We start from the raw sequence: 16251 nt of genomic DNA on the forward strand, positions 1-16251 counted from the left end.
CCTGAGCAACAAGAGCAAAACTCTGTCAAAAAAAAAAAAACAAAAACAGAACCTCAGAGAACTATAACTGGACTAAATCCAAAGAGTACCATACTGCAACACATTATAATCGAACTGCCTAAATCAAAGACAAAGACAGAGTCTTGAAAGCAGCAAAAGAAAAGTGATTCATCACACACAAGGCAGTTTCTATAAGATTACTGGCAGATTTTTCAGCAAAACTTTGTAGGCCACAAGGGAGTGGGATGATATTTTTAAACTGCTGAAAGAACAAAGAAAAGGGAAGGAATAATGCTATATCTGACAAAACTGTCTTTAAAAGTGAAGCAGAGAGGTAGAGGTAGAAAGATTGCTCGCACCCAGGAGTTCAAGAGTAGCCTGGGCAGGACAGCAAGATTCTGTCTCTACAAAAATTTTTTTTAAAAGTAAGTCGAGTGTGAGTGGCATGTGTCTGTAGTCCTAGCTACTCAGGAGGCTGAGGCAGGAGGATTGCTTGAGCCTGGGAGGTTGAGAATGCAGATAAACCACGATTGTGCCATTTCACTCAGCGTGGGCAACAGAGCAAGATTGTGCCATTTCACTCAGCGTGGGCAACAGAGCAAGATGTTGTCTCAAAAAAAAAAAAAAAAAAAAAAAGGCCAGGCACGGTGGCTCACGCCTGTAATCCCAGCACTTTTGGAGGCCAAGGCGGGTGGATCACCTGAGGTCAGCAGTTCGAGACCAGCCTGACCAACATGGAGAAACCCCATCTCTAATAAAAATACAAAATTAGCTGGGCATGGTGGCAGGTGCCTGTAATCCCAGCTACTCAGGAGGCTGAGACAAGACAATTGCTTGAATCTGGGAAGTGGAGGTTGCAGTGAGACAAGATTCCACCATTTGCCAGCCTGGAAAACAAGAGCAAAACTCCATCTCAAAAAAAAAAAAAGAAGAAGAAGAAGAAGAAAGACGAAAGAGAAATTAAGACTGTTTCAGATAAACAAAAGCAGATGCAGATGGAGGTCATTACCACTAGTCTCACTTTACAAGAAATGCTAAAGTTGGTCTTTCAGTTTGAGATGAAAATTTGGCAGCTAAAAACTTGCAGCTTTACAAAAAATATAAAGTTTTCTGGCAAAGGTAAAAATACAGAAAACTGTACTAACCTGTACTACAGTAATTTTGGTATATAGAATTTAAATGACAAAAACCATTAAATTACAAATCAACGTTAATAAGTATACAGTATATAAAGATAAAAATTTAACATTGATAACATAAAGAGTGTGGGGTGGAGATTTTTATATGATTTAAATTAATCTGTTATTAGATTAAAACAGAATTTTATATTTTAAGATGTGTTATGTAATTGCAATGGTAATCATGCACATACACAATTTATAGAATACACAGAAAAGGAAATAAGAGAATCAAGCATACGGCTGCAAAAAAATCAACAAAACACAAAGTCAGGAAACAAGAGAGGAAAGAGGGACAAAAAAGGTACAAGATTTATAGAAAACAATAAATAAAGTAGTAATAATAAATCTTCACTATCAATAATTATTTTAAATGTAAATGGATTAAACTCTACAATGAAAAAGACAGATTGGCTGAATGGATTAAAAATATATAATTCGGCGGAGCAAGACAGCTGAATAGGAACAGTTTCAGTCTCCAACTCCCAGCGCGAGCAACACAGAAGACTGGTGATTTCTGCATTTTCAACTGAGGTACTGGGTTCATCTCACTAGGGAGTGCCAGACAATCGGTGCTGGTCAGCTGCTGCAGCTCGACCAGCGAGAGCTGAAGCAGGGCGAGGCATCGCCTCACCTGGGAAGCGCAAGGGGAAAGGGAATCCCTTTTCCTAGCCAGGGGAACTGAGACACACAACACCTGGAAAATCGGGTAACTCCCACCCCAATACTGCGCTTTAAGCAAACAGGCACACCAGGAGATTATATCCCACACCTGGCCAGGAGGGTCCCACGCCCACGGAGCCTCCCTCATTGCTAGCACAGCAGTCTGCGATCTAACCGCAAGGCAGCAGCGAGGCTGGGGGAGGGGTGCCCGCCATTGCTGAGGCTTAAGTAGGTAAACAAAGCTGCTGGGAAGCTCCAACTGAGTGGAGCTCACAGCAGCTCAAGGAAACCTGCCTGTCTCTGTAGACTCCACCTCTGGGGACAGGGCACAGTAAACAACAACAAAAGCAGCAGAAACCTCTGCAGACGGAAACGCCTCTGTCTGACAGCTTTGAAGAGAGCAGTGGATCTCCCAACACGGAGGTTGAGATCTGAGAAGGGACAGACTGCCTGCTCAAGTGGGTCCCTGACCCCTGAGTAGCCTAACTGGGAGATATCCCCCACTAGGGGCAGTCTGACACCCCACACCTCACAGGGTGGAGTACACCCCTGAGAGGAAGCCTCCAAAGCAAGAATCAGACAGGTACACTCGCTGTTCAGCAATATTCTATCTTCTGCAGCCTCTGCTGCTGACACCCAGGCAAACAGGGCCTGGAGTGGACCTCAAGCAATCTCCAACAGACCTACAGCTGAGGGTCCTGACTGTTAGAAGGAAAACTATCAAACAGGAAGGACACCTACACCAAAACCCCATCAGTACGTCACCATCATCATCAAAGACCAGAGGCAGATAAAATCACAAAGATGGGGAAAAAGCAGGGCAGAAAAGCTGGAAATTCAAAAAATAAGAGCGCATCTCCCCCGGCAAAGGAGTGCAGCTCATCGCCAGCAACGGATCAAAGCTTGACGGAGAATGACTTTGACGAGATGAGAGAAGAAGGCTTCAGTCCATCAAACTTCTCAGAGCTAAAGGAGGAATTACATACCCAGTGCAAAGAAACTAAAAATCTTGAAAAAAAAGTGGAAGAATTGATGGCTAGAGTAATTAATCCAGAGAAGGTCATAAACGAAATGAAAAAGATGAAAACCATGACACGAGAAATACGTGACAAATGCACAAGCTTCAGTAACTGACTCAATCAACTGGAAGAAAGAGTATCAGCGATTGAGGATCAAATGAACGAAATGAAGCGAGAAGAGAAACCAAAAGAAAAAAGAAGAAAAAGAAATGAACAAAGCCTGCAAGAAGTATGGGAGTATGTAAAAAGACCAAATCTACGTCTGATTGGGGTGCCTGAAAGTGAGGGGGAAAATGGAACCAAATTGGAAAACACTCTTCAGGATATCATCCAGGAGAACTTCCCCAACCTAGTAGGGCAGGCCAACATTCAAATCCAGGAAATACAGAGAACGCCACAAAGATACTCCTCGAGAAGAGCAACTCCAGGACACATAATTGCCAGATTCACCAAAGTTGAAATGAAGGAAAAAGTCTTAAGGGCAGCCAGAGAGAAAGGTCGGGTTACCCACAAAGGGAAGCTCATCAGACTAACAGCAGATCTCTTGGCAGAAACTCTACAAGCCAGAAGAGAGTGGGGGCCAATATTCAACATTCTTAAAGAAAAGAATTTTAAACCCAGAATTTCATATCCAGCCAAACTAAGTTTCATAAGTGAAGGAGAAATAAAATCCTTTACAGATAAGCAAATGCTTAGAGATTTTGTCACCACTAGGCCTGCCTTACAAGAGACCCTGAAGGAAGCACTCAACATGGAAAGGAACAACCGGTACCAGCCATTGCAAAAACATGCCAAAATGTAAAGACCATCAACGCTAGGAAGAAACTGCATCAACTAACGAGCAAAATAACCAGTTAATATCATAATGGCAGGATCAAGTTCACACATAACAATCTTAACCTTAAATGTAAATGGACTAAATGCTCCAATTAAAAGACACAGACTGGCAAACTGGATAAAGAGTCAAGACCCATCAGTCTGCTGTATTCAGGAGACCCATCTCACACGCAGAGACATACATAGGCTCAAAATGAAGGGATGGAGGAAGATTTACCAAGCAAATGGAGAACAAAAAAAAGCAGGGGTTGCAATCCTAGTCTCTGATAAAACAGACTTTAAACCATCAAAGATCAAAAGAGACAAAGAAGGCCATTACATAATGGTAAAGGGATCAATTCAACAGGAAGAGATAACTATCCTAAATATATATGCACCCAGTACAGGAGCACCCAGATTCATAAAGCAAGTCCTTAGAGACTTACAAAGAGACTTAGACTCCCATACAATAATAATGGGAGACTTCAACACTCCACTGTCAACATTAGACAGATCAACGAGACAGAAAGTTAACAAAGATATCCAGGAATTGAACTCATCTCTGCAGCAAGCAGACCTAATAGACATCTACAGAAATCTCCACCCCAAATCAACAGAATATACATTCTTCTCAGCACCACATCGCACTTACTCCAAAATTGACCACATAATTGGAAGTAAAGCACTCCTCAGCAAATGTACAAGAACAGAAATTATAACAAACTGTCTCTCAGACCACAGTGCAATCAAACTAGAACTCAGGACTAAGAAACGCAATCAAAACCGCTCAACTACATGGAAACTGAACAACCTGCTCCTGAATGACTACTGGGTGCATAACGAAATGAAGGCAGAAATAAAGATGTTCTTTGAAACCAATGAGAACAAAAATACAACATACCAGAATCTCTGGGACACATTTAAAGCAGTGTGTAGAGGGAAATTTATAGCACTAAATGCCCACAAGAGAAAGCAGGAAAGATCTAAAATTGACACTCTAACATCACAATTAAAAGAACTAGAGAAGCAAGAGCAAACACATTCAAAAGCTAGCAGAAGGCAAGAAATAACTAAGATCAGAGCAGAACTGAAGGAGATAGAGACACAAAAAACCCTCCAAAAAATCAATGAATCCAGGAGTTGGTTTTTTGAAAAGATCAACAAAATTGAAAGACCGCTAGCAAGACTAATAAAGAAGAAAAGAGAGAAGGATCAAATAGACGCAATAAAAAATGATCAAGGAGATATCACCACCGACCCCACAGAAATACAAACTACCATCAGAGAATACTATAAACACCTCTACGCAAATAAACTAGAAAATCTAGAAGAAATGGATAATTTCCTGGACACTTACACTCTTCCAAGACTAAACCAGGAAGAAGTTGAATCCCTGAATAGACCAATAGCAGGCTCTGAAATTGAGGCAATAATTAATAGCCTACCAACCAAAAAAAGTCCAGGACCAGATGGATTCACAGCTGAATTCTACCAGAGGTACAAGGAGGAGCTGGTACCATTCCTTCTGAAACTATTCCAATCAATAGAAAAAGAGGGAATCCTCCCGAACTCATTTTATGAGGCCAACATCATCCTGATACCAAAGCCTGGCAGACACACAACAAAAAAAGAGAATTTTAGACCAATATCCCTGATGAACATCGATGCAAAAATCCTCAATAAAATACTGGCAAACCGGATTCAGCAGCATATCAAAAAGCTTATCCACCATGATCAAGTGGGCTTCATCCCTGGGATGCAAGGCTGGTTCAACATTCGCAAATCAATAAACATAATCCAGCATATAAACAGAACCAAAGACAAGAACCACATGATTATCTCAATAGATGCAGAAAAGGCTTTTGACAAAATTCAACAGCCCTTCATGCTAAAAACGCTCAACAAATTCAGTATTGATGGAACGTACCTCAAAATAATAAGAGCTGTTTATGACAAACCCACAGCCAATATCATACTGAATGGGCAAAAACTGGAAAAATTCCCTTTGAAAACTGGCACAAGACAGGGATGCCCTCTCTCACCACTCCTATTCAACATAGTGTTGGAAGTCCTGGCTAGGGCAATCAGGCAAGAGAAAGAAATCAAGGGTATTCAGTTAGGAAAAGAAGTCAAATGGTCCCTCTTTGCAGATGACATGATTGTATATTTAGAAAACCCCATTGTCTCAGCCCAAAATCTCCTTAAGCTGATAAGCAACTTCAGCAAAGTCTCAGGATACAAAATTAATGTGCAAAAATCACAAGCATTCTTATACACCAGTAACAGACAAACAGAGAGCCAAATCATGAATGAACTTCCATTCACAATTGCTTCAAAGAGAATAAAATACCTCGGAATCCAACTTACAAGGGATGTAAAGGACCTCTTCAAGGAGAACTACAAACCACTGCTCAGTGAAATAAAAGAGGACACAAACAAATGGAAGAACATACCATGCTCATGGATAGGAAGAATCAATATCGTGAAAATGGCCATACTGCCCAAGGTTATTTATAGATTCAATGCCATCCCCATCAAGCTACCAATGAGTTTCTTCACAGAATTGGAAAAAACTGCTTTAAAGTTCATATGGAACCAAAAAAGAGCCCGCATCTCCAAGACAATCCTAAGTCAAAAGAACAAAGCTGGAGGCATCACGCTACCTGACTTCAAACTATACTACAAGGCTACAGTAACCAAAACAGCATGGTACTGGTACCAAAACAGAGATATAGACCAATGGAACAGAACAGAGTCCTCAGAAATAATACCACACATCTACAGCCATCTGATCTTTGACAAACCTGAGAAAAACAAGAAATGGGGAAAGGATTCCCTATTTAATAAATGGTGCTGGGAAAATTGGCTAGCCATAAGTAGAAAGCTGAAACTGGATCCTTTCCTTACTCCTTATACGAAAATTAATTCAAGATGGATTAGAGACTTAAATGTTAGACCTAATACCATAAAAACCCTAGAGGAAAACCTAGGTAGTACCATTCAGGACATAGGCATGGGCAAAGACTTCATGTCTAAAACACCAAAAGCAATGGCAGCAAAAGCCAAAATTGACAAATGGGATCTCAATAAACTAAAGAGCTTCTGCACAGCAAAAGAAACTACCATCAGAGTGAACAGGCAACCTACAGAATGGGAGAAAATTTTTGCAATCTACTCATCTGACAAAGGGCTAATATCCAGAACCTACAAAGAACTCAAACAAATTTACAAGAAAAAAACAAACAACCCCATCAAAAAGTGGGCAAAGGATATGAACAGACGTTTCTCAAAAGAAGACATTCATACAACCAACAGACACATGAAAAAATGCTCATCATCACTGGTCATCAGAGAAATGCAAATCAAAACCACAATGAGATACCATCTCACACCAGTTAGAATGGTGATCATTAAAAAGTCAGTAAACAACAGGTGCTGGAGAGGATGTGGAGAAATAGGAACACTTTTACACTGTTGGTGGGATTGTAAACTAGTTCAACCATTATGGAAAACAGTATCGCGATTCCTCAAGGAACTAGAACTAGATGTACCATATGACCCAGCCATCCCATTACTGGGTATATACCCAAAGGATTATAAATCATGCTGCTATAAAGACACATGCACATGTATGTTTATTGCGGCACTATTCACAATAGTAAAGACTTGGAATCAACCCAAATGTCTATCAGTGACAGACTGGATTAAGAAAATGTGGCACATATACACCATGGAATACTATGCAGCTATAAAAAAGGATGAGTTTGTGTCCTTTGTAGGAACATGGATGCAGCTGGAAACCATCATTCTTAGCAAACTATCACAAGAACAGGAAACCAAACACCGCATGTTCTCACTCATAGGTGGGAACTGAACAATGAGATCACTTGGACTCGGGAAGGGGAACATCACACACTGGGGCCTATCATGGGGAGGGGGGAGGGGGAAGGGATTGCATTGGGAGTTATACCTGATGTAAATGACGAGTTGATGGGTACTGACGAGTTGATGGGTGCAGCACACCAACATGGCACAAGTATACATATGTAACAAACCTGCACGTTATGCACATGTACCCTAGAACTTAAAGTATAATAATAATAAAATATATATATATATATATAATTCACCTATATGCTATACATAACAGACATACTTTATATCTGGAGACATACATAGGCTGAAGTTGAAAGGATGAGAAAAGATATATTTCATGCAAATGATAATCAAAAGAGAGCAGGAGTGGCTATACTAATATTAAAAATAGGCTAATTTTTTAAAGGCTAAATAGACAAAGGGGCCATTAGATAATAATTACAGGGTCCATTCACCAAGAAGACATAACAGTTATAAATTGTTATTTGCTAAACCATAGAACTTTTAAATATATGAAGCAAACCTTGACAGAATCAAAGAAAAAAATATATAGTAACACAAAAATAGTAGGAAACTTCAATATCTCACTTTTCGTAGTGGATAGAACTAGGCAGAAGATAATAAAGAAATATAAGACTTAAAAGTGCTGTAGGTAAATTAGACCTAATAAACATGTAGAGAACATGCCATGAAACAACAGCTGGTTATATATTATTCCATAGTAGCCAAAGCAATCTACAAATTCAATGCAATCTCTATCAAAATCCCCAATGGCACTTTTTACAAAAATAGAAAATTCATCTGAAAACTATAGATAATATCAAGAAACCCAAAGTAGCCAAAATAATTTTATAAAAGGACAGAAGTGGATCATTTACATTTCTTGATTTCAAAGCATATTACAAAGCTATAGTAATTAAAACAGTGTGATATACTGACACAAAATCAGACAAATAGACCGGGGAATAGAATAGAGAACACAGAAGTAACCCCTTGCTTATATGGCTAAATTCAACAAGAGTTCCAAGACCACTCAATGGAGAAAAGGCAGTCTCTTTAACAAGTAGTATTAAGGAAAGTAGAGATCCACCTGCAAAACAATAAAGTTGGGCCACTATCTCATACCGTTTACAAAAATTAAGTCAAAATAATAGGTTAAATACCTAAATGGAAACCTTAAAATTATAAAATTCTTAGAAGAAACCAGGGTAAAATCATGACACTATATTTGGCAATGATTTCTTGGATATAACACCAATAGCACAGGAAACAAGATGAAAAAATAGACAAATGGGATTACATCAAACTTAAATACTTTTTTTGTATCAGAAAACACAATCACCAGAATATATAGACAATCTGTAGAATGCAAGAAAATATTTGCTAATCATATATCTAATAAGGGGTTAATAGCCAGAATATTATTTAAAAACTCCTACAAGTCAATACAAAATTAAACAAAACAAAAACAAACAACCTGATTAAAAAACACATAAAGGACTTGAATAGACATTTGTCTAAAAAAGACCGAAGCATATAAACAAATGCTCAACATCACTAATCACCAGAAAACACAAATCAGAACTACCAGATATCAAAACAATCAGACATCACCTCATACCTATTAGGGTGTCTTCTATTAAAAAAAAAAAAAAAAAAAAACCTAGGCAAATAGGAAATAGCAACTGTCAGTGAGAATGTGGAGAAATTAGAACAATTTTACACTGCTGATGGCCATGTAAAATGGTTCAACCATTGTGGAAAATAGCATGGAAGTGTGTAAAACAATTAAAAATAGAACTACCATAAGATTCAACAATTTCACTTCTGTGTATATATCTAAAAAATGAAAGGATAATCTCAAAGAGATATTTGCACACCAGTCTTAATAGCAGCATTATTCATAATCCCCAAGATGTAGATGCAACCCGAATGTTCATCAAGAGATGAATAGATAAGCAAAATGTAATATATACATACAATAGAATATTATGCTGCTTTAAAAAGAAAGAAAACCTTTCCAGGTACTATAATGTGGGTAAACTTTTAGGACATTATGCTAAATAAAATAAGCCAGTCACACACACAAAAAAACAAATATTGTATGATTCCACTTGCCTGAGGTGCCTAAAGTAGTTGAATTCATAGATACTGGTGATTGTGAGGAGTTGTAGGGAGAGGTATTCATAGTTATTTAGCTTGAATAGACATCAAAGAGAGTGTCACAGCCCTTGCCTGGGGAGCCCTAGGTCTGGACCACAGCTCCTCTCTCCAAATCACTGGCAATATGGCCAGCAGGGCAGGGGGTGTGTTTCACCTGTTTGTGTTACAGCTCTTTCAGTCCTGCCATTTGTTGAGTCCTGAGCTCTTGTCCCATGTCCAGGAACAATGAGGAATTCAAGCAATGGAGGGTGAGCTAGGCAAAGAAGTACTTTATTCAGCGACAGTACAACTATCAGGAGATACAAAGTGAGTAGCTTCTTTCCACAGACAGGTTGTCTTGACAAGTGTGCATCCCTGAACAGAGAGCCGACCTGGAGTGGGTAGCTCCTATCTGCAGGCAGCTCATCCCATCAGTTGTGCAGCTCTCAGGGAAGAGGAGACCTGGAGTGGGTAGCTGCCTGAGTCTGGCTGGGTTCAAGGTTTTATGGGCTCAGAAAGGAGGAAGTGTATGCTGGTTGGTCCATGGGCAGCCATGGGTGGGCCAAGAAAAGCACAATAAGTTCTCACTCTGGGCTGTGGACTCCACCTGGAACTGACAGCTCCACCTCCATGCTTTAGGCCATCCCTGGCTTTAAGGTAGGCTTCACTGGGGACCCATCTTTTTCCACTCAGGAGCCTGTCTGCCTTCTGCTGCTATCTATATGTAATCCACGGCACCCAAGCTGTTCATGTTGAGGTCCATGCCGAGCTGCCCTAACCCCCGCTCAGTTTCCCTCCCATGCTCGTCAGCATCCAATTCTAGAGGGCACTGAGGCAGCAGGGGGCTGGCATGTCAGTGCCACCCCAAGTGTGTGCACACCTGGCTGGGTGGTGACAGTGACTGAGCTCAGCCACAATTTCGCTCCGAAATTGGAACAGGTGCCGGGAGCTGGGAGAGACCAGGGAGCAGGAGCATTTCAGAAATGAGGCTGCTGCCTCGTTTCTGAGGCTGTCGGGCTAGGCGGGCTTCCCAGGCTCCTAAGAGTGCAGGAGTGCCCAGGTCCACAGCCAAGGGTGGGTGGCCGCAGCTGTGCCCCGGAGGGTGGGGCTCCCACCCCATCTAACTCAGAAAGGGGTGGGTCTCCCGCCTGTTTCTGGCTCCAACCTGCTCTGTGGAGTGCACAGCCTCAGCTTTGCCTTCACCAGTGTAGCTGGCATCTTCGCAGTAGCTATTCCAGACTGGCCACTGCTACCATCAAGGTCTGTGGATTTGTTTCACAATAACGTGAATATACTTAACATTACTAAACTGTACATTAAACAGTGATTGAAATGGTAAGTTTTATGTTTTTACCAAAAAAGAAAAAGGACAATGAAGGTCATCCAGACCTTCCCTTTAGGAAAAGGACTATATCTCACTATAAATGTGTATATCCTATATAACCCAGTTAAGACCTAGGTCCATCTGGGGCATGCACCCCTGAAGTTGATTGAAGGACTATTACTGTGCATGGGGAGGTAACAATTTCAGGTAAGTGTTTTAACAATGCCAAGGTGATGCAGAACAGTATGCTCTATCTGTTACACTTAATTTTTCAATTCTTTTCTCAAAATCATATAAGCATAGTGTATTAAACACGACCTACCCTAGAGCATTATATCTTCTCTTCCAATGCTATTGAAGTTAATTTGCCAAACATCTTGGCTTTAATTACCTCTTCAATGCCTGCTGTAGAACTTTTTGCTAAAATAAAAAATCAGGAAAATTAGGTTGTTAAAATCAGTGCTTTAAAAAAAAATATTTTCTTCTTACGTGAGCATAAAGGTGACTCAAGCATCCCATACGCTGTAATTTGAAAAGATTGCCCAAAAGGAATCTTCTTCTATCCCAGGCATATGCGTTTGAGAGTCTGGGCTTTTCCTTGCCTCTCTTAATCATAACTTCACTGTGTGATACTGTGCATATACAATACGCATAACGCTCCTCCGTCAGCCATTCATTCCCAGTTTCAAAGCATATGTGATGCTTAGTAGACACATTACACTTCCAATTGTAATTCAAATAAGAACAGGCTGGATATTTACTCCATCATTTCAAATCAGCAGAGACCACCAAATAATGATAGATTTTAAGAAGCATCTTCTTGAATATAGAAAACTTGGATTTTATTAAGACTGAAACATAGGGAAAAGTGAAGCCAATATTTGTTATCCTGTCCAGCCAAAGCAGCAGTTCTTGTAAGAATACAAGATTTTATATCCCAGCAAGGACTGAAATAAGAGTAAGACTGAAACTAATCATAGTGATATATTAATAAATACGGAGTTGTCATTAGAAAAGAGATATGATTCCTTCAGGAGGGGTACATTGTTTATTTGAACAAATAAAACAATACTTTGAATTTAAATATATTTCCCCCTTACAAAATGAAGGAGGCAGTGGAATATGCCCGAGGCCAGAGGGCTACAAATTTCCTAGGTTCTGTTGATATTCCTCAGCATCCTTCCACAAGGGCCTTGACCTGACTGACAGATATAGAAAGTTGTGCTCAAATTACAAGCTGTCCTGTCGCTGCAAATGAAAGGTGAGAGAAAAAAAAGGCTTTGTGGAACTCTGCCCCCAGGCTTTTGTCAAGAAGAAAAGAAAACAAATTTAGGGGACACTTCTTAGCATCTGGATGTCTTTTCATTCAAGGCATAAATTTGCATACATTTATTAAGCAAAATTTTATTGGCCTGCCAGAATGGTTGGCTTCTCCCCAGAATTGATACCACTTTTACTCTGATTCCTGCTACACATTTCTTTTATCACCATTCTTCATCTTATACGCTATTGTCGTTATTTTCCTTCTAGATTTTTATCACTGGTTTATATCTTTTAAAAGCTTTTTATTCTTTTTTCAGCTTTTATTTATGTATTTATTTATTTATTTTTTGAGACGGCGTCTCGCTCTGTCGCCCAGGCTGGAGTGCAGTGGCCGGATCTCAGCTCACTGCAAGCTCTGCCTCCCGGGTTCACGCCATTCTCCTGCCTCAGCCTCCCGCGTAGCTGGGACTACAGGTGCCCGCCACCTCGCCTGGCTAGTTTTTTGTATTTTTTAGTAGAGACGGGGTTTCACCGTGTTAGCCAGCATGGTCTCGATCTCCTGACCTCGTGATCTGCCCATCTCGGCCTCCCAAAATGCTGGGATTACAGGCTTGAGCCACCGTGCCCGGCCTGTTTTTTCAGTTTAAAAAACTTTTTTCTAATGCTAGATTATCCTTTTTTGGTTTTCCTGTTTATTTCATCTATTGTTGTCTTCTAATTATGATATTAAAACACAGTTTAGCTTCCTTTTAAATAATTCATCTAATTATTAAAATCACCACATTCCAAATATTTTATTATTTTTTCTTAGCTGTTAATTTTGTCCCATTTTTCATTAATTCGAATCTATTTAACTGTCTGTGCTTTTTAAATTAATTTTTGTGCCATTTTGCTCTTAATTTTTTAATTTTATGACTTGGCCACATGATTGGTAGCCTGTAAGAATCCTTGTCATTAAGAGGATATTTTAGGGATCATTTTCTACTCATGTATATCTAAAACCACCACACTGGCTTCCTCTAATGAACCTCTCACCTATTCCAAGATTAATTCTTCCGAAAACCTTATTTATACAATTTTGGAGATACTCTGGCTAACTCTGCATAGGCAAAACAAAAAATTCTTGCTATTTTTTCTTTGCAACAGTCTCATTCTGTCACCCAGGTGGGAGTGCAGTGGCACAATATCAGCTCACTATAACCGCCACCTTCCAGGTTCAGGTGATTCTCATGTCTCAGCTTCCTGAGTGGCTGGGATTACAGGCTCCTGCCACCATTCCCAGCTAATTTTTTTTTTGTATTTTTAGTAGAGACGGGGTTTCACCACGCCGGCTTGGCTGGTCTTGATTCTTGTATATTTTAATTCTCAATTTCAATGTCACTTCCTCTGAGAATTCTTTAACTTCCCTAGTTGCCTACAGTATGTACTTCCGTAACCCTTTGGTATGTCCACTAGTTAGACATGTACTATATTAAAACCGTATTAGTCTTTCTTAGTGTTGCACACACTTCAATTAACATAGTGTTAGCTCATAAGAGATGCTCAGTAATTGTTGAATGAATGAATGAAGTGGACACAGCTAATTAATTAGGATGGTATTGTTTCTTTTCAAATTATGATTTTCAGTTGTTATTTAAGAACCTCCGTATTTCTGATGTCGGTCATCATTAGTTCCTTTGGTAAAATGAATAAAAATGCCTGTTATGAATTTGAAGAGAGGCTTCTGGTGAGCAGACAGTTCTTGGGAAATACACGTGCTCTACACAAGGTTCAATGATCTCAACTTGACACATCAGGTTAACCTATTCTTGTGGAGACAGTAGTTTCAGGAGATGCTCTGCCTTGTAAACAAACAAGCTATCTAAAAATATTTTAAAAAGCAAAAGGTTTTCTTTCTTAAAATTATTAGACTTGAAAATGATACATTTGAATGTTCTCTCAATTAATACTATCCCTCCACTGAACTGTAAATTGATTATTTTAATTTAATTTATTTTTTATTCATAGTTAGGAAATCTGATTAACTTCCTGATGCAGTTCAATGTTATATGATGAAGAAATAATAGGATTTTAGAGCATTAATCTTCTCATATTCATGATTTTAGATGGCGTCTCTCTAGTTACCAGGAAATGTATTGCTTAATGGCAACATGTGGATTGTACATTTTTACTATTTTTAATCTCAGAAGAAATTTTGCTATGATTCCTACCCTAACATTGATTTTTCCCTCTTCCTGGCTCTTATTTGATTCCTTGGAATGCTGTACAGCATTTATGTTGACATTTGCATTATTTGGTCAAAGTATGCATTGTTTCCTGATGCAGAGTGTACACTATTTTACTAAAATGCAGAAATTATTGTATTTCTCCCCTATCCAAAATAAAGCTATTTTAAAATTTATCTAAAATATATTTCAATTTATTTATTGATTAACATTAAGTGTTTGCTTTTCAGGTAAATATCCTACACAAGAAGCAAACAGATTTTCGTCTTTACTGATAGACAATTGATAATTTCTTTTAATACTGAAGATATGTTACAAATAACATAATATTCCTTGCAGCTTTTAAAGATTTTTTTACTCTAGTACTTAACTTTCTTATTCCTGAACTCAGTAAACAAGAGTGATTTAAAAGACGAACTACATGTAGAATAGAAGTTATCTTTTTTTTTTTTTTTTTTTTTTGAGACAGAGTCTCGCTCTGTTGCCCAGGCTGGATTGCAGTGGCAGGATCTCGGCTCACTGCAAGCTCCACCTCCCGGGTTCACGCCATTCTCCTGCCTCAGCCTCCCAAGTAGCTGGGACTACAGGCGCCCGCCACCTCGCCCGGCTAGTTTTTCGTATTTTCAGTAGAGACGGGGTTTCACCGTGTTAGCCAGGATGGTCTCGATCTCCTGACCTCGTGATCCGCCCGTCTCGGCCTCCCAAAGTGCTGGGATTACAGGCTTGAGCCACCGCGCCCAGCCAGAATAGAAGTTATCTAAAATCCTACCATAAAGAGTAATAACATATTATTAACTAGCACATTTTTTTCCTTTATTAGTTAGCATATTTTAATATGAGTATGCAAACATTTTGAGAACATACTGTGTATTGTGAATATTTCTCCATACTATTAAAAAGTATTTATGAATATTTTTTATTTTCAGGCATATTATAAACCATAATCATTTCCTTTAATATTTTCAATGTTTGTCATTAAAAATAATTCATTAGTGAACATCATTGTAACAAAATAATATGTCCCTGTTTCTGATTTTCTTGTGATATATTTTTAAAAGAAGAATTACTGCTTCTAGGTATATGAGCTTTTTAATGAAAATTGTTACCTGTCAGCATGCACCAATGGACACTCTCACCAGCAATGTACTTGAATGCTAGTCTGTGCACCCTCAAAGCTATTACTCTTTAAAAATCAAGCAACTTCAAGGCAAATGATTATATCCTATAATTATTTTTATTTTTATTTATTATTATTATTATTATTTTTGAGACGGAGTCTCACTCTGTTGCCCAGGCTGGAGTGCAGTTGCGCGATCTCAGCTCATTGCAAGCTCCGCCTCCCACGTTCAGGCCATTCTCCTGCCTCAGCCTCCCGAGTAGCTGGGACTACAGGCGCCCGCCACCACGCCCGGCTAATTTTTTTTATTTTTTATTTTTTTCGTATTTTTAGTAGAGACAGGGTTTCACCGGTGTTAGCCAGGATGGTCTGGATCTTCTGACCTCGTGATCTGCCTGCCTTGGCCTCCCAAAATGCTGGGATTACAGGCGTGAGCCATCATGCCCAGCCTGATTATACCCTATTCTAATCTGCATTTCCTTGATAACTGTGACCATGAACATTTTTTCATGAGTTTATCAGACATTTACCTCTCTCTTTCAGTGAATTGTACCAGGGTGCTCCTTGAATAAAACTTTCATGTCCTCTGGCAATTTCTTCAATATCCTTCTTTTGATTCAGGGGAAAA

This window comes from Theropithecus gelada, chromosome 16, assembly GCF_003255815.1.
Source record: "Theropithecus gelada isolate Dixy chromosome 16, Tgel_1.0, whole genome shotgun sequence".
Lineage (NCBI taxonomy): Eukaryota > Metazoa > Chordata > Mammalia > Primates > Cercopithecidae > Theropithecus > Theropithecus gelada.